The sequence below is a fragment of the Aquila chrysaetos genome, chromosome 16, assembly GCF_900496995.4.
Source record: "Aquila chrysaetos chrysaetos chromosome 16, bAquChr1.4, whole genome shotgun sequence".
Lineage (NCBI taxonomy): Eukaryota > Metazoa > Chordata > Aves > Accipitriformes > Accipitridae > Aquila > Aquila chrysaetos.
In genome coordinates, this window is record NC_044019.1 from 21,047,923 (window position 1) to 21,068,588 (window position 20,666).

General features: G+C 39.7%; 1 protein-coding gene across 5 annotated transcripts in view; it reads right to left on the reverse strand.

Annotated features, from left to right (window-relative positions):
• HIPK3 (homeodomain interacting protein kinase 3) overlaps positions 1-20,666 on the reverse strand; it is a 114,949-nt gene that overhangs the window by 40,140 nt on the left and 54,143 nt on the right. The window lies entirely within an intron of this gene.

The window sequence follows — 20,666 nt, forward strand, 5'->3', positions numbered from 1 at the left end:
TGAGAATAAATAGTTAGAAACAAGAACAGCATCAGATCTACATCAAAACAGAAGAGACTTAAAGACTAGTAACGTAACCTTATGAGGAAGAGAGTCCATTAGAGCATAATGATAAGAATATTTTCATTAGTCATTTGAGAACTAGACTAGATGACAGTTAAAAAAATTTTTTTATTATTATTTTCTGGCTCTGATGCTGCAAATGCCCTTAGGCAAATCAAATTGTACTATGGTTCAAGATTATAGACTTTTTTTTCAACAGAAATAACTAAAAATAACCAACTGGGAAAGACACAAAACCCAGCAGACATCCAAAAAATCCAAAAAGCTGCATTTTTTGAAAGAAATCTTAAGATAAAAATCACAATAGCCTACAAAAAGTCTGTCAATGACGTATCAAGTCTTGGTATGGTACTGTGACAAAAGACAAAAAGCTGCTTTGGTGAAGTACCAAGGAAAGAGGTCTTTACCTACAGTCAGACACTTCAAGCAACTGTCTTCTGAAATAAAAGGCAAGATGGTCCTGTTCCAAAACAGAGTTCATTACATTCTCCTACCATTTTATGTTCTCCAAGGACAGTAAATGTAATATTACAGTGTTCACTTTAAGGCTTATTAAGCATCACGTAGCAATAAAGTGTATTATGATTACTAAGTTTTCTCCCAAAGGCGGTTACAATTCCCTAGAATAAGTGATCATATACATTTTTGCAAGTTATAATTGTAACAGTGGAGCATATTCATGGACCTGCTATAGTTAAACCTGATGTAAACAGGTTTACAAGATTTATAAAACTATAGGTGTGAAGGTTTCTCAAAGATGCCAGACCTGTTTCTAGATATTTTATATTATTTTAAACATGACAAAAATAGACTCACTATGAATTGCATATCCATGATTTCAGTTTAAGTTCACATGCAGTCCATATGAACTGCGGCAGATGACCAGCTGCCTTTCACTTGCTTTCATTATCTTTCCAATGTCAAAGAAGCATGGTGAGCTATCAGGAACACTAACCAACCAACCTAACAAGCATCATCAGATTTTATCTGCCAGGATCAGTGGGGAGGGTGTGTTCAACTTTGGTTGACTAGTTTAATCAGGGAAAAAGAAAAGAAAACAAAACAAAACCCTACAGTCAGCCTCAAACATTTGAAACAAAATGATTGTGCTCAAATATTTTACATCGGGAAGGTTTAAGGACTCTATAGCAGCATCTTTTAATAAACAATGGCATGGCAATCTTAACAAGGCACACTGTTACCACCTCTACCAGCTTCAGGAGAGCTACCGAAAACAGGCTTTGTTCTACAGAATAAGCACATACCTCACTGTGTTGTGTATTTCTTATCCCCCACTGGTGCCAGTATACCCACTGAAATGAGAGACAAGTGAAATCATAATTTCTTTGTTTCACTGTTCAGCGTAGAAAAAAAATAATGTCAAAAATTGATGAATTGACAGATTGAAGTTACAACAGGAGTTAACTGCAGTAAGTCACCATGCATTTAACTAGCTATCTTCTTCCTTCTAGTCGATTTGAATGGTTGCTTAACTATCGAGCCGCTGCTTGTACCCCCAGGAGGGGAAGAGGACAGGAGCTGAATTGTGTCCAGGGGAACTCTATGGCGAAAACTGACCCCTGGGGGCACCCAATTATCAGGCAGGTGAAGTACAGAGCACTGGCTTCATAAACTTCTCCAAATCATCAGTGTGTCTCAATGCAAGCTTGCTATGATTTAAAAAGCGGTATATAAAGGCAAGCGTAATTACAATTGTCATAACATTCCATATTTTCTAAATAGTAAACAGGAACAGGCAAAAACTAGCTGACAAAGTCAATGCTTACACGTATCAACACAGCTTTAGATAAGAATGTTCTGAAATAAATACCACCCAAAGCCCCTGCATGTGCTACCGCTTCAATAAGGAGTTATTGCTGCGTCATAACCATGTCAAAAAAAGAAATCACAAAAATATCGAGACAATGTTTACAAGTTGCATGATTACTTTAAAGGTAATTATTTTGCTAGAACACATGACTCGTATTTCCCTATGAAAGGCGCTCTACTTAACTGGATTAACACACTATTGATAGCTAAATTCCGCTGCCGGAGGCTACTGTCAAGTCATCATTTCCAGAACAAACCTATAAGCTATTTTCTTTATCCTGTGTGCGACTATTACAACAAGCTCATCATGAATTTGCTCCCAAAGTGCTCTAAAAAAACCTGCTGCAAAGAACATTCAAGAGATGCATGACACAGGATTACCTGTCCTAATGAAATTAGACCGTACATCAGTCACAGGTTGGAAGGCTAAATACATTTTGCAGCCAACCCAAGAAATTAACATCTAATTTTTCAATTTTTTTTTTAGTTTAAAGATGATTCCATTTTGATGCTGTGAAAATTGACTATCACCTAGAACTCAACTCCCAGACATTTTCTAGGGAAAGCAAATCCCGCTCTGCATTCTCATCAAACATTTCTCATGAAAATTTTATGTTTATTGTTTTCCTATCAAAAGCAACCCTCACAGGTATGTACACTCATTTTCTCCACCCGCTTAACACACGCACGATACGTTGGAGTTTTGTTAACACACGGAGAAGTTCGCTAGGAGAGAACAGAAGCTACCTACCTCAAAATAACATTTCTTGCACAAACATGCATTCAGGTTAATGACACTGGAAAACATGCCCTGTCCTGCGCTGCTCACCTTCGCAGAGTCCTCCCTCACCCTTCCATTTCTGTGGGATGGGAACGCAGAGGTAGAGGGAACAAGGAAGAGGGACTCCTGACCCCTCCATTTTCATGCAATCGCCAAGAGCCACGTCAAGACAAGCATAGCCCTCATTTTTTTTGTTATCCCATTCCCATTTGTAGCATCTAACTAAAATAAGAAAGAAGCAAACTTAAAAGCGGAGTCATAGTTTGTTGCTACCGTGCTTCACACAAAACAGAATCGATTTTAAAGTCAGGTTTAGTAACAGGAACAACAACAACAACAAAACCCCAACCCCAACTGGTTCCAAACTGGGGAATTTTGCAGTCTAACTTCCTTCCTCCTCTCCCAGCAGCACTCTGTTTCCTGATGTTAATAATGCCAGGTGGGAGACAGAGCACAGTGCTCCCTAATCAAGGGGCCCAAAATACCCTTATGAAGGGCCAAAGGGGAATAACCAAAAAGGTTAAAGTACACAAGGAACACAATCGAAAGAAAACATTTTTGTTAGGGACGGGACAGGCTGATGTACTAGCTGCAGACAAAGGACTCAGAAAACAAGTTACAGTTCCTTCATTCTGTACCGGCAAAATGTACTACCCTACTGTACTCAAACAGAGCTGCTTGGAAAATTTCATGAGATCATCTTTCTGACACAATTTACCCTATTTTCCTGGGCTCTTGCCTGGCTCAGCAACATCAGCAGCCAATGATCACATTTCAAAGCATTGGTCACTCATGCAATAAAATTGTCTGTTGCACCACAGAGCAGCTCCTCATCAGGACCTCTTTATACAACAAATACAAAATCTATTTCATAAAATATGAATGGACTGTGGAGCTCTACCGCTGGATTTGGCCATGCCAGAAATGTAAGTCTTTAAAAAAAAAAAAAAAAAACCCCACAACAAAAACCAACCAAATACCCCCAAAAAGGGGGGCGGGGGGGGGGCAACAAAAAAAAAACTACCTCTCATGCTACTAGAGACAAAAGGTCCAACCTAAGGAAGCTAATGAGCTCAGACGGCCAGCAGCTAGGAGAATATACTAGGAACTATCAATATAAACGTACCTCCTTTGCTGCTTTGTTTTTGCTTAGGCTGTCGCTGTCAGTCACTATCAGAGACTGGATACTGACCGGATCTTTGATCATTCAGAGCTGTTTTTATATTCTTCAGAAGGTTATTAGAGGCTCACACATTTATTCTGCAGCCCTTTGCCTCATCCCGCCTTTTACTGAATGGGTTATGTTTGATATAGGAGAAATAATGAGATTAAGCAAAGGAAGAATCCCCCTTTACAAAGGAAAGGTATCGTACTGACATCTAGGTCTACTTGAAATACATTTGTTGTTTCACAGGAATGTGTGTTTAGTAGTTATTTTTATTTTTGTAAAATGTATCAAAAACATTACCCCAAGCATGCATCTGTCAGTTGTGCAAATTCCACAAGTCAGGTTTCAAAGCATGACAAAAGTTTTCACATTTTTCTTAGGCAAGTCACATGTGAGCCCAATGACCAAAAAAAGACTATGACTAATGAAAAAGAAAAAAAAAACCAACTCATTGGAAATTTAATTTGACTATAAATGAAAAGTACAAAATTTAAAATATTTTCTTTAAAATTCAGCTTAAGTTAAAAGTTAAGTTTCACAAAAAATAAAGAGAGACTGTGTTTAACCACATCATAGATTAACACCCAGGGAAATGGGTATTAATCCCTTTCAGCTACCAGTTCTTCAGTAACATGTAACAGTTCATTCAATGCAAGAAAGGGAAAAAAAAAAAAAAAAAGCTGTAAATAGAATAACTGACATACAACAGATTTAGGAAGAAAAAAAAAAGGTATTTTGACTTGCAAAAGAAAATAGTCTTAATTGCACATAGTCCCTTTTCAACGACCCACTTTGCATTCCTACCTCTTTTGCACACTAAAAATTCTACTGTGCCATGTCGCCTTGAGCCGGCAAGGAGCGTGGGAAGGGTCCAATTGCGTAAGATGTTATTAAGGCAGCAAAGCTGGCTACTTAACCGAAGATACTTAAATACTCAAAATAATTACACAGATTAGCCAGCGGCTCTCAGACTGGAGAGCTGCCTACCTGTAGCGTAGTAAGGAGTTGTTCAAACACAACCTCCCCATGTGCATTCTGCGTCAGATATCCACGCCCCAAGGGCTGACAGCGGGAGACGCTGAGCCTTTTGTGTTTACCATGTTTACCTCGATGCAGAATAGGACTTACCGCTATTCCGGGTACACCTACACGCTTCCAAGTGATGGAAGGATTTCCCAACCATGGAACTAATTATGGTATATTAATAAGGTAAATATGTCCCCCCCAAAAAAAAGTTAATTTACAGGCATAAAGTATTTTTCCTTAACAGCAGGAACTTGAACTCCTAAGGATACCTAGCAGTACTGATATCCCCAAGAGGCATCTGCTCGAGATGCTGCAGTTGAAGGACAGTGCCTAGTGGAAATATGTGAAGAACCCCATGTGGCAGTCCTTCAGATGTCAAGCACTGGAGTGTATTTTAGAACAAGCTAGGCTAATTTTAATTTTTCAGACACTTTATCATAGGCTCAGACCTACAGAAGTTTGGCACAAAACACTATATACTAGTTAAAGCAAGTAAGACATTATAAAATATTTGTTTCTACAAGGGAGGGTAACAAAACCCAAACCACACAACAGGAGAAAAATTAAATACAGCAATGCACTGCTCTGAGAGGACAGTCCTATAAGTACAGGTATATACAGCTACAGTTACCTTGACGTGATTCTGAGCGTGCACTCTCTTCCCATTCCCCAATACATTTTTGGGCAGGCATATCTTTTGCTTTTGGGGGTTTGGGGCTTTTTGGTTGGTTTGGTTGTTGGATGGAAGTATTTTTGTTCGCATTTTTTTTTTGTTGGGGAGTGGTGGCATGAGTGTTGTCTTGTCTTTATTAAAAAAAAAAAAAAAAAAAAAAAAAAAAATCCCTGCCCTGTCTGCGCAGTTTTCTGTTCTTCTTGCAGTGGCAGTGCCAGTCATGAGAAGCGAGCATTGAGCAATGAGCTGGAGAGAGACCTAAGAACACAGGCTCTTAGTAAACATGAAGAAATTATTTCCATTTTAGAAGTCAGGAAGCTTTTCACACATTACTCCACAGGTCTTTGTGCTAGATTCTGCTGAAGAAGAGAATCTGCTGTTGTGCCACAACAAATGTGAACAAGCTTATCAACAACCACTGGACTTCATTATACTTTGTCGTTGCTGTTTTTTCAGATTTGCACTACTTCTCTCCCCAGACAAGAATGAACAACCCTAGATCTCTATTTTGCCTTCTATAACATGCAAGGGCAACAAGCACATTAGTTAGTCAGTCCAGAGCTACGCACACACTGACTAGCCAGATGGCTACTACAAAACAGCAAGGGTAACAACCAACTTCTTCCTTTTCACCTTGAAGCAATCACTAGTTTGAATCTTCCCTCTGCTCTGCAGCTGCTGTTTGTAGTGCTGGTATTGACAGAAAGTCCTTCAGGACTTCCATCTGCTGTCAGATTTGGTCTGAAGGACTTGAAAGTTTTGGTGGTATTGGGACAAATGCACACTTACACACATTAAGAAATCGGCCAAAAAAGCTCAGAAGTCAGCTCTGAAGTCTTTCTAAAAATCCCCACTAGATTAGACCCACCCAGCAACCACCTTATTTCTTATCGCCGGAGTTTCTTGCATTACCCATTTCAGAACTGTGACTGCAGGCAACCAAATGTCCCCTCCAACAAGCTGGTCACGGTCCATCTTCAAAACAGGTGCTTTCGCTTGTCCTCACAGCTCACCACTGGAAAGTTACAGATGCAACATACACAGAGAAACTTCAGAGATTTATCTGTAACCGTTCTCTAAAAATTAATGAAAAAGTCAAAGAAAACATTCAAAGAATCTTTAAGAACTACACTGACACAGTCTTGTGCAGAAGAAAAATTAAGCTACATCACCATAACTTAAAAACTGAAGAATGAATCCACTCAGATGACCGCCCTTAAACTACAGAATACCTGTACTTTTTGATTCGCTAATACACACTATCCTGTGTAGTGCCTTTCATTTTTGCTCTCACCTCAAACCCTGTGAGTTGCCTGACAAAACATTAAATTTGCCTCACAAGAGAGAGCTCTTTCTCAAGGCACAGCCCCAGAAAAAAACTAAGATAAGGGAAAAATGTTTGAAAATATCTTTACAAACTTCTGAAGCAAAGCCGAAATCAAAGCACAGCAGCAAGGGGAAAGGAGTTGCTGCATCCCTCTTTATACATGCTTAAGACACAAAAGTGATGTCATTCATGAACAACAAAGACTGAGGGCATGCATGCGTGTAATATGTGGTGGTGGGATGTATAAATAAAACACAACCACACCACCATATATAGCAGCCTTTCGCATTATTTAAGCGACTAGAAATTAACACACTAGCTTTCTAAAAGGTACATATTTTGTTACGTAGTCCCTGGCTCCCCAAATGGCATGCATTAGCAGAATGCTGTGGAATGGCACTGGAAGCAGCCAGGGGGTCCAGCCCCACACCAGCCACCCGCTCCAGCGCGGGCGGGCGGCTTTCTGCTTCCTCCTCCTCCTCCTCCTCCTCCTCTCGCTCTAGCACCGTGCCGGTTCCCATTCGCTTCTGCGCCAAGCACAGGGACTCGGCTCTTCCGAAGCCATCCTGAAGATGTTCCCTGGCGCCCGCTGGAGCGTGCCACAGGCAGGCTGCATCGCCTGCTTCCCCAAGCAGTTCGGGAAGCCACCGAAATCACCAAAGTCACCGACCCTGCGGTGACCCAACGCACCTCCCCTGAAGCGTCCGCCTGGCACACGCCATCAGAAACACACGGAAACCCAAAACAAGCACCGTGCACAAACTAGGAAATCGCCAAGTCTTCTGGGTCAGGAGGGGGAACAGCACTAATTACAAAGTAATTAGCTTTTAGTAGAAGTTTAATTCTGTCAGTAAGGAAGAGGAAGGGCTGAGGTTACTGTTCTGCATTTGGTATTCCTAATTCATGTAACACTGTCTTCTGTGAAATGGTTAGAGTTGATACAGATTATTTATCTTGGGGGAATATGACCTATATACACGGGTTAACTAAATGATTTAACGGGTATTACACCGGCATTATTTCATACAAGCCTGCAAGAGTCAGCCAGTGGTCTCGCAAAAGCTCAATCCTCCGTGCGCACAGAATGAAAACGCTGAAGTGTCAGAAGATAGCTACAAAACAGGAAACTGCATACAGGCATGACCTCCATCCAATCTAGTAAATCTGCATTAAATATCAGACTAAGTTGGGGGGCTTCTCTTTTAAATTTACACCAGATACCTCTACATTAGAACAGGGTGGGAAAAAGTAATTTGATAATATTTGTACACAGGCTAATAATGATGGTACAGAGAGAAATACAAATAAAAAGGTGTTTCTCATATGTAAATGCTTAAAAATCGTAGCCAACGTAACCTCAGAACAACCAGAGAAGAAGCGAAATAAAATTAGTGGTAATTAGGTTTAGGCAATCCTGAAGTTGTTGTTTCAGGAAGGCAACTGCATGGCTACAAACCGAGTATCCCAAACGGCACGTGGCACCACTCCATTAGCAACCATCCCTGTGGGACAGTAACTCAGAGGGCAGGGTGGAGTACTCTGGCACTAACGACACGCTAATTCCTGATTATCCTATGTATATCTATGTAATACCCTACAGTGTTGCGGTTTTTTCCCTTGTTAAATATCTGTCAGTTTCCTAACTTTTTTGGTAGGTTTTTAACAGCTGAACAACTGCTGCCTTTATTAAACACTAGGTTAAACAGGAAAATTACACAGAGCAAGACAACACTAGGGACATAAATGGTGCTGGTCGTGAAAAAACAGGTTTCTGTCAACTCAGTGAGAGAAGAAACTCATACAGTTCATGTACTGGTAAGGCAGAGAAACCAGTAAAGAAACAGCAAGAAATAAACTTCAGCATCAGTTAAGCATTTGACTTTTGTTACTCTCACTCTGCAGAAATTACTCAGCATAATCAGACAGACATCAACTTTAACTACAGAGCTTTCCCAGCTACTTTGCACGTACAGGAAATCTTTTGATTTAAGAATACTTTCTTAGTGGAAGTTGTTGAAATAATTCAAGGCTAGATGAAAACCAAAGCACAGTCAGAAGCCGTACCATATAATCCACAAATTATATCCTGCTGTTCTACTTTCTAGGGCTCTTGTTACCAAAGTGCTGAGGCCCTCTTCTGCACTTCTAGCTACTCTTCCAGAGAGGTAAAGTGTCCAAAACCGGCTGCATCTCCACACAACACTGTGTCCAGTGTGGTTGTCTCATGATGGGAATAGCAAATCCATCAGTGCGCAGACCCCATCCTGCAATCCCCCGTGCTACTGCCAGAAGCAGAGCAGCAGCTGGAGGTCTCTCCAGCCCTGCTATCACCCACTGGTAGTGGCCAACACAGAATTCATTCATCAGGTAGTTCTAGCTCTAGAGAAACCCAAAACCTACACTATAGCCTCTGGGTTTACCGTACGACAAAGTCCAAACCCCGTGAACTACAGCCGCTTCACTGAACTGAGAAACTTGGCCATGTAGAAGGTGCAGAAGATGTTTTAAATGCACCTCAGAAACCATTCTTATGGTGAGGAGGGGACAGGTGTGTGGAAATACTGTTGAAAATTTCAAGATGTTAAAAACACTCTTAACAAAACACACATAGCCAAATAGCATACTTTATATAAAGTAATACACAACAGATCTTGAGCTAAAACAATACTGGTTGGCACAAGTGAGAAAATTAACAGCTCAAAATTTTAAACAGTACTCGGGTTCAAAAAAAGCACTCAATATAACATCTAGTGCTACTATTGCATTACTCATGTTTTTTACTTTTGACATTGGACCTTTTTGGCAAGTATCATTAAGTGTTACTACCAATTTGCGAGCAACAGCATACCCTAAAAACTCAAAGCAATTTTAAAAATAACGAAGTTTTTCAGTTGATAAAACTACAGCAGCACACAGTTTAAAAGCTTCATATAGTATTACATTTAGATAAAAGCCTTGTACATAAGCGATGTAATGTACGCAGTTTTTCAGAGAAGTTATGAAATGCACAGATCCAAAAGTTATTGGGGAAGTTTTATTGAGAAAAAGTAATAAAAATAATGAAAAAACTGTTCCAATTCAATTCCTAGAATCAACTTAGGAAAACTAGAAGACATTTTGAAGTCATATCAGTTTTGAACCTGCAACATCAAAAAAAAAAAAAAAAAGAAAGTTGTGTTCTATATGTATTTATATATATACACACACAGAATACTGATACTGTTGCTAAAGGAACAGGTGGGTTTTTTTCCAAGATTACCTACATGCACTACACTTGAAACAATAAAGCATACTCTTGCGAAAGATTTCATCATGAAGTATCTGGTGTTCTTAATATTTTGAACACTTAGTATTGAATAACTGACTATAGGGTGAGAGCCTATCGCTCTCAAAAATACCCAATACGGCATTCAAATTACTGATAAAAATTCAACTACAGAGCAATTCTGTATTAAGGGAACCATGTAACGAGATATTTTGTGAGAGATTGCTGCGCTGTCCTGGGACAACAGAAACATCCTTGGCACTTAGAGAGGGGAAAATGGCAACACTTACTATAGACCTTAGAGCCCAGAACAAAATTCCACAAACATTCGGTTTTTAGCACCAAGAAAGCTTCCTGTGCAAGCGAACTTCACTGGCTACATCTCAGTTACACGCAAACAGCCCAACTGGCAAACTGCTCTGTTTCACTGCTTTAGGTAGTTTTAAATATGGTAGGTCCAGCACAGCATACACCATGAAGGTAAGAGTGAGAAATCCTGAATCTCATGGAGCATTCGATACAAGTTTAACAGAGAAATGAGAACAGGTTTGCCTGCTCTGAAGATGCACTGTGACTATCTTCTTTTCTCCTCAAAGACTAAGGGCTTCATAGCCAGGGTCATACACTGCTGCAATCCAGATCATGTAGTGTATCTTACAGAATACGTACTCATTTACTGTTGATACGAAATTCCAGATAACATGCATTTCCAAATAAGCTATTTTTAATAATTTATCCTTGAAGTACATATTGTGCATTGGGAAGAACATTCTGGTCATAATTCTGAATTTATCTTTATGTCTAGTAAACAAAGATTAGACTTTTAGAAGCACAAGGAAATTAAGTGAACCCAAATGTATTCTGAATTTACTGTCGTTTAAGTGGGCTTTCACTAAGAAGCATGGATGCAGTTGTTTTTCCATTACTTTAACAGGCCTAACAGTCAGATTTTGGTGTTAAGACATGAGAGCTGAAGTCCGCTTGCGGTCGTACCATGCCATACAAGCTGAACACCACCACAGGGACGGAAGACAACGCTTCCCACCGTCCATCGTCCATGGAGGCTTAGTACTACTAGCTCGTGCTTCTGCCCACTTCCAACAGCGAGCACGTGGGGCAGAAGGCCATAGCATTGCCCCCTCTCCCACATACTTTGCACCTATGCCTGCAGGGAAATTCAGAGTTTTACTAAGTGCTTCATAGGGATAGAAACAACTTTCCTGTTCTCTTCACCAGCACGACCTCGTCAGCATAAAGACTCACCTACTCGCACACAAGTACTACTGGTTTAAATTACATTATGCCTGCCCTTTAATCAACTGTTGCTGTCCAATTACCAACAAACCAAGACTGTTAAGCTCAATGACACTTCACATGTTCTTAAGGTAACATCATAGTTTCAAAATGCAACTGCTTGAAAATCTTATCTGTGAAATGTTTTTGGCTTCCTTCCCCCAGCCCCCTAATCCAATTTCACTTGTTAGAAGGTATTTTATTAACAGTCTAAACAAAAATCCCTCCAAAATATTATCTAGCACTGTAGGATCAAGGACCTTCAAACATACAGGATAAAATTTGACAATATGGACATTTCAGGCAACTTATTTTCATATGAATTTTACCTAATTACATCCCAAATACCTATTTTCACGTCAGACACCTCTACCACTTTCCAATTAATGCCAGAATTCACAAGAGGGTTTTTTTTCTTGTCACTGGCTTGTTTTTTTTTAATCACAATGGTATTTTGCTGCTGGGTTTGGCCTGAACCAGCATGAGTGTTGTATGTTCTAAATGTGCCCACATTATCTATTATTTGCACTTGTTCAACCTGCTTGATTTTCGCATCAGTTGAGGCAGTTTGACTTCTGCAGCTAGTGGGATGAGCCCCCAGCTGTGGTACATCCTCTTCTTCTCACAGGCTGTATCAGCAGAGTAGCAGCTCAACCAATCTTTGTGTACACAACTGCGCAGAAGACTTCTTGCCCCACGCGTCTGCTTCATCCTCTTCACTCGTGTTGGATGCCGTGAGCCGATGCAGAAGGCAGCCTTCACCCACAAAACAGCTCTCCTTCGAAGACAAGGATGCCAGATGGAAGAGCCACGGCCTGATGTAAAGGATTTGCTTTCAATCACGTTGATTTACATCTAGTACTACCTGCTCTTACAACAGAAATACACAGCCATATTTTCAAAACAGGTACAGTGGCAGCAGTTAGACACAGTATTTACAAATACAGAGTTGTAGCTACCACTGATATTTTCTGCAATTAAGATATCCAATATATCCAAATTCATGTACACACAGACATATGATGAACAAATCTTCGTAACATAAATATCAGTGCAGAGAAAAAAAAGGATCACATTTCAGTAGATCTATTTTAATGTGTGAAAAATAAAAACTGCTTTCCAAAACTTTAGCCATCACAAACTCAAGTCTATCATTCAACCCCAAAAAACTGAAATACAGCAAGAACCAAGAGCTCTTTCGCCTTCAAGATTATGAAAGAATCTCCCTTCTGTTCAAACCAAAGCAGTCTAAAGACCAAGAGTACTCATCTGAACTCTGATTTAAGTTGTTGCTCCTACCATCACTATCAATTTCAAATCTGGGCTGACATTAGTAGACTCTCAAGCAGGTACATGGTACCTTCAAATGCTTCATGTGTCTTCCTGGCTTACATTACTCAGAAAAACAACCAACTCGAAGGCTGGCTGCCATTTCATCCACTCCCATCCCCATGATACTCCTCTGGATCTTCAGGGAGGATTAAAAAAAAAAAAAAAAAAAAAAAAGTTGCAAATTTACAGTAACCCTGCCTTTTTTTTTTTTTTTACAGCATAGAAAAAAAAAAAACCAAAAAACAAAAAACAAAACCACAAAACCAAACACCCCCCCAAACCAAACAAAAACACCACTACCAAAAAAATCTAATCTTATTTTCTGCTTCTATGAACAGAGAATAATAAGGTATTAAGAGACCATGTTATGCTGACTAGAAAATAAAAGAATTGAAACTACATTTGTTATCAAATAGCTATATAAACATGAAGTTATGATGAGCTGAGATGGCCACTCCTGGAGGATACTTGTAATAGTTTTGGTTAGGTCCTAGTAATCTTGAAATAAGAGTTTAAAATAGGAAGTCAGCTAAACAATTAATGAACACTGTGCCAAAAGTGCAAACAAAATCTTGCCAAATCAAAGCAATTTGTTTGCAGGCACAAGCTACAAAAGCTTAACTTGACATCAAGTTCTGTCGCTGAGATAAGGAAATAAACCAGCAATCACAGCCCTGCAACTTTGATGAAGGGGGGGGGGGGGGAAAAAAAATTTAAGTGTCCTAATTCACTTGTAAAAGCAATTCCTTACATTATCACGACTCTTTTCTTACATACACTGCTGACAGTAACCACGCTCACAAATACAGCAGCTGACTTTGAACACGCTGACCTTGAGCAAGCAAATGACCTTAGCAGCATGTACTTCTGGCTTATTTCATTGCAACAGTGAAACAGCCTCACCATCTATAGTAGTCTAAAGTCTCTGGCCACCACCCCTGACTATTTTAAGATATCCCAATACACTTCAGTGATGCACAGTTCAAAGTGATAGAATAACATCTGCTAGCATGTTGAAGTGCAAGTTGTTTACGTAGGCATTTTTAGCTTGTTCTCATACTGCACTTCCCTAACTGACAGAAAACTCGATTTATTAACAGAGCTTTGCTTCCTGTTTAAATATCTAAAACCCAAAATTTTAAAAAAAAACTGAGCAAGAAATTAGGCATTGTGAAGGGAGAAAAACCAAGACGTCCCACTCCAGATAAAGCTAATTTAGAAACTTCAAGTATGTGACAGGAATGGGTGGACTTGAAAAAGCAGTTGCTTCCTGAGATGTCAATTTTGCACGACTTCTCTCCTTGGTCATCCCTATAAAGAAAATCTGTATTAAGATAGGTGTTTATTTGTATAGAAGTTTTTAACTGATATTTTAAACATATGTAAGCTGCATGTTGATCTGATGTTAGGAGAAGATAATCGACATGTTACTCAGATACAACGGATGTGTTACTCACTGAGTCATAATAACCCACCCTGCTGACAATCCTAACCTACAAAAAGAAAACATTCAATTTAACAAAAACACTCTGCGAAGGTACTGTCAGCCTGTGTTCTCTGGAGTCCCTGGAGAGACAAGGACATCTAATCAAGTAGATTACAAAGGCCAGTGAGAAAACAAGCCTCTCCAGAAATTTATAGCCCTGAGAATTTTTTCTAATTTTGAAGGAATGTGTTTAAGAAAGAGGGAGAACAACAGATCAAATAAATTTCAGAAATTTGAGGGGGGAAAAACCAGCATAAGCTCTTGGTGGTTTATTCTGAAACTAAGTATGAAGCTGAAAGAGTCATAAATGAAAAGCTGTCCTAGTGCAACAGCCTCAGAGCACGCACATAGTCCTCGCTACATCCCAGCCCACGGGCAAAAATTAAGCCACAGAATTCAATTACTTTATTCTTTTTCCAAACCCCTTTAAAGCAGAAGGGATCACTCCGGCTCATATCACTTTTCTGAGCTGCAGCAGAACTGACTGGGCAAGCGAAACCACTGTCAGGACCACAGGACACAACGGTTATCACTCTTCCTCCATCCTCTCTGATTCCTTGTGGAAGAGGAGGGTAAGAGGAGGAGAGGGGGAAAAGCCTGCTCTCATCCAACAGGAATACATCCAACAGCGATTTTTCCATCTCTCTGAGCTCCGCCACAACACTAGTGACATTTGGCATTTTGTCTGGAACAACTCTGTTGATTAGCAACTATCCTTAGTTGGAATGCTGGAGGGAGGATATCACTGTCCGATTCAGGAATGAGTTGACTCTACTGAGTGCATCTACTCACATCGTTCACTTTTCCTTATGGGCACATTGCTGAATAACTAGGATCGTATTTAACTGCTGTCACCAGCGGAGCAGAAAAACACTCCCATGCTACGAGAGTCCCTTAATAACCAGACACCTTCTATTCTGCCAGCATCACTCAAGTTGTCCGTCAGCCTACCGCGGGTTCAGCTTGTGCCCCGTTTTATACAGAGATCAATTATATTACTTCCCATTAATTTCATTTTCCCAAACTAAACAGCAGTTTGCCTACAGACCGCTGGATGCCAAGAGGAGCATCCTTCTGTCGGGAAACTGAGTGCTTGTTCTTGAAACATATTTTCAGTAAAATTTTCAGCTGTACTCTAACAACAGTATAATCTGACACAGTACGATGAAGCAGATGTTTTCTTGGGAGACAGGAGGTGAAAGAGGAAATGCAACCATCCAGGCAGCTACACAGGCAACTGGAGCAGCGGCTGTTCAACTCCCTTTGGAGGCTGTGCATAAGGAGCACACAATGAAGTTAACACACTCCTACACCTGCAACAGCTACTGTTAAGTCCATGATATTAGAAGGATTTTATGAATGGTAAGTTTTGTAAGGTTTACTGAAGTCTCATTTTCAAAATCCTGTCTTTTAGGAAGACAGCCCCAAATTTAATCAACATCAAGGTGATTCCCCTTGAAAAAACAATTAAGCAGTAACTCCTCCCAACCAACAGCAAACCCTAGAAGTCATGAAGCTCTGCACACACAAACACTGCTATAGCTCTCCCTTAGTGATCTATGCTCAACATGCAACGCAAACACAGCGATGCCTTTTATGAATTCAGTTGGTGTTACAGCCAAGCAACGAGTGGGAGAAGAAAAGCAGCAGAGGAGGAAGAAGCTTCATCATTGCAAAACCCTGCCACGTAGATGTTAACATTAGATGGAACCGTGCGTCCTTTAAATACAATTTTACCCGCTCTGAACAACGGCTGAATGGTATGGATGACAGTGATGTGCAGAAGACATCGCTGTCATGTGGATATTAGCTAACGAGCAAAACAGAACTCCTTAACCACTGGTGTTGCACACAGCTATTTCAAAAAGGGGAAATTATACACAGGTTTCAACTGAAATTTCTCTGGAAAAAAAATCCTGGGGGGAGTACCAGAAGAAAGAAGAGGTCTGCTGCAAAGTAAGTCTGAAGGGTAATCTCTGAACACAAAATGCTGAGAAGGCCATTGCTTCTCACGGCAACAGAAAGGAAGGTAACTCTGCTCTCTGAAGCAGATGGGCAGAACTACCTTGAGCATTCCAGATCACTCGACTCGTTCTTGAAGGTTACTGCTCCCCAGAGCCTGCCGTTCTGAAGCCCCTCTTCTTAGACGCACTTCCCTAAACACATATAACCTCAGGAGAGAGGCAAAGCAAAGGAAAATGACTTCCAGAGGGAAACACCACGCCCTGGGAAAACTTTCTGCCTCGCCAGATGAGCACAAGACACCAGACTTAGAAATAAAAGAAATGTGTTGATTCCCCTCCTCCGCAGCCTGTACCACGCGATAAGTGGAAAAGAAGCTTTTGATTTTGAAGGCAGCACTCCCCTTTTCATGATTTGGGGCACAGCTGACTAAACGGATGGCAACATACTTACCATACCATTTCCATATATGACAAAAGCTTGATCACCTATGCTGTATGTAAGGGGTTTTTTCTTTTCAAAATGTATACACTGTCTAGTTATTTACCTACTTAGATCACTCATAAAAGGTCAACAGTCTTAACGTGTGAGGCCAGCAGCAAAGGCTTCAAATACCAGATCTCTCCAGCCCACAGCTATTAAAATCCAGACCAGCGTAAAACCAGCATGTAAGCACAGACACTGTCTTTTAGGAAAAGAGTATTCAGAAAAACATTTCATCCTTAAAACAAACAAAAAATAATAATCTGTGACTTAAGACAGTGTATCATATCTATACTCCGATTTCTAGCAATATATAACAGCCAGGCGTTTACAAAAGGTAATGACATGTCAAAAAGTATTTTTATACTTGTTTTAACCATTTTCTTACTTTCTCTTTGCTTGACAAAGCTGAAACAGAAACAGGAAAACATCAAATCATTGTCACTCCATCCAGTTTGTCTCCATTTTTCTGCTTGTCTACACCCTTTTAAAATTCAGTTAGTCTCACTTTTTTACAATCTCTTCTCATACAAAAAAGTACTGTAATAGTCATCATTATTTCACCTCTTCTTCCTGCTATAGACTAAGGTAAGGTAAGTCAGCCCATTACCCATTCACCTAGCTGTATTACGTTCCCTGCCTTAAGTCCTAATCCTCTTATTACTTATTTTTCCAATTTGTTACTCACTTCTTACTTATGTAAAATACTGACACTAACATTCAAAATAAACACCATAACATTAGACTTTATGGCATTCTCCATTCTTGTGATAATCGAGCATAATAATTGAGATAATGACAGTCCCATGAACAAGGAAAAAAAAAAGCGGTGACAAGATCAGGAAAAAACCAACACCAACCACCCACCCTTTCTCTTTATTCACTTTTGCAAAACTTCTCTATGGGTTTCTCTCGAGCATTCAACGTACGCCTCTACAGACGCTGGTGGGCATACGCTTTCCATAGAGAAAGTGCAAACCTTATTCTTGAAAATTACCATGGCATAACTTAAGAGTGCTGCCAGAAATAACAGCTCCTCCCTTCTCCCCAGGCCGCGTCCTTCCCTCCTCATGCTGGCACAGGCGCTCTGGCAGATGCGGGGTGAGCAGAACGAGGGACAGGGATGGGGTTAGTGTCACCCCCGGGGCAGGACGGCGACGGCACCGGCACCGCAGGGTCGAGAAGCAGCGTCCCGATGCTGCGGGGACGCAGCCCTCCTTCCTCTCAACCTATGACGCTGTTTAAGGGCACGTCCTCCCATCCTTTCCTAAGACCTCAGATTCTAAACCAGTCATTTTAAAACAAAATGTTTCCTCTTAATACCTTTTTCTTTAAATTCTTGGGCCTGGATGAGTGTTTTTGCACATCAGAAAAGGCCAGGTTCACATCACATTTACCTAGGAAATATCCAAATAAATGTCAAAGCAGTGTGTTGTGCCTGTCACTTGGTGAAGCAGTCTCATGCACTGTCAACCCCGACCATGCAAGGATCCCCACTGGTGAGAGTTACAGGTAAAGCTCATGACAAAACACACAGAGCTTAGCACGGAAACAATTTTCAAAGATTGCACACAAGAATACAGATGGGATCACACTAATAAAAAGAGGTGCTGTAAGGAACAAGAATTTTTTAAAAAACATTTCCAATTTGAACTCTAATTGGATTAATTTAGCTTGAAGCTTTAAATAAAAATCTATTTAAACAAATGTTTTCTTGTTAAATAACCTAACCAAACACATAGCACCACTGTTGGGGCAGGGCAGGGGGCGTGAAGCAGAGATTTCAATGTCCCAACTGCTGCTTGATTTTTTTAAAGGGTTTGTTTCAACATGTCGTAGTCAAAAAAGTCAAACCTACACTATCACTCCCACCCTTTTCCAATGCAAAAAACATTTAAGTACAGTTATATTTTATGAAGTAGCTCCTTATTTGATTGACAAGCAGCACAATCTCTCGCAAAATAAATTTCATCTCAATACAATACATTCTCTGAAGGCCCTTCTCATTCCTCTTTAAGGCTTTTCTCTTCTAATTTCCCTGGCATCATCTATTTTGAGACGTTTTGGATCAAATCGCTATTTTCTGATATTATTTACACTAGTCAGGTGCTTCCAAAGCAATAAAAAAGAAAGTTTGAGAAACTGCATGCCAAGATACACAAAGTTAATTTGAATCACTCAACTGGTAGAAAGCCATGCATCCATAATGAAATCCAGCATGCTAAAATCCTTTTCAGAATTAAATCTTTTCAGAAGTAAACTTTCTGCTGAATATAATTCTGAAGTATAGTATCTTTTTGTTTTCAAAATTAAGTCAGTTTCAAAATTATCTCAACCAATATTTAACTTAAATATAACATCAAAACTATTCAAGTAGATAGACCCTAACCTTTTTTCTTTTTTTATGTCCTTTTTACTTTCAAAAAAATGCTACTTTATAGAAGGATTATGAACTATACAAGATAAAAGAATATGATCTTCTACTGAACAGCCTGAATATTTACAAAGCACTTAAGTGCAACTTAGTAACACAGGAATTTTAGGTGCACATGTTATATGAGTCTATATGAATATAATTCAACATCATTGAGCCACGACAAGCATACACACACCCATGAGTCTTATTCTTGGGGGGGCGGGATGGGGAACGGAATATTTTTGAACGTACATCCACAATGAACCCTACTTAGTCGCACTTCAGTGCATGTAACATAATACAAGTATCCAAAATGCACATAAGGTGCCAAGGAGTTGCGCATTGATCTTGCCAGCATACAGACCTGCTCAACCTAGTAAGCATGTCAAAATTCTATATAAAGTATAGGTGCAAAGGAACATCAACCCAAGTAAAACAAAACTACAGCTAAAATTTGTATGTAGGCAACTGAATAAGCACAACAATGCTATGTCTAATGAGCTATTTGAAACAGAAAAAAACCAATTTGAAATTAGTTGGTCAAGAACGGAGTACTACAATGGACCACCCAGCCTGGCTGTCTACAGCCTCTCCCTTTCTCAGTTCTTGGGGAGGGAGAAATGGCAATAGCTCATAATAACCTGTAATTGTTTCAATAAATAAAAACCCCAAATATGTAAGGAAGTATTCTTAGACCACACATGGTAAGTACCTGCTGAATTACAAATTTGTACACAACAGCTGATGTTAAGGTATTTGCACTTGTCTAGACCCTTGCAGAATTCATGCCGCCTTTTCAAGACTTGCATATTTTTGTCCTGAGAAGCCCAAAAATACAGTATCGACTGGTATACAGCTATTACACCAAAATTAACTCTCAAGTTACTTAATTTCTCATTTCCTCTCATGCACATTTTTTTTATAATGTGGGTATGCATCAATCCTTATGGTTTCCCGATTTAGTTTTCTGTTGACGAACTTTCTGTAGTTTCTAAACCCTTACCTGCAGTTTGTAATTAAGTAATGGGAAAATGCAGGTGATGAATTAGAATATTTTTTATCAGCACTGTACATGAAATGTTCTTGTTTACAAGCTACAGTCAAATAATAGATTCTTCTGGCATGAACTCCAATCACTAATTTCATCAACCCTAGAACTGCATTGCACAAGTTTTCACTTCCAAAATGAACAGCTGTAAAATATTTAAAATTTTCTTCAAATTACTCATTGTCCTAGTTTACTAGCTTTTTACTGAATTTGCAGAGACAGGCAATACCCAGGACATACTATTGCCAATGATGCAAAGCAGAACTGAAAAAGGTCTTCAACAAAGACAAGTTCAGCTTATAAAGAAAACAAAGGACCTCGGATGCTAAATAATATTGGCTTTTATATGTCACACAGATTGGATATCTATACAAAGAAAGGATTAAAAAACAAAATCAGAAATAAACCTCCACTCTGAGACCAATGAAGAATGCAACCATGTACCAAAATCACTTCAAATGCCTGCCTGGTATCATCTTAAATATTTAAGTATCCTATCACTCACTAACTCCA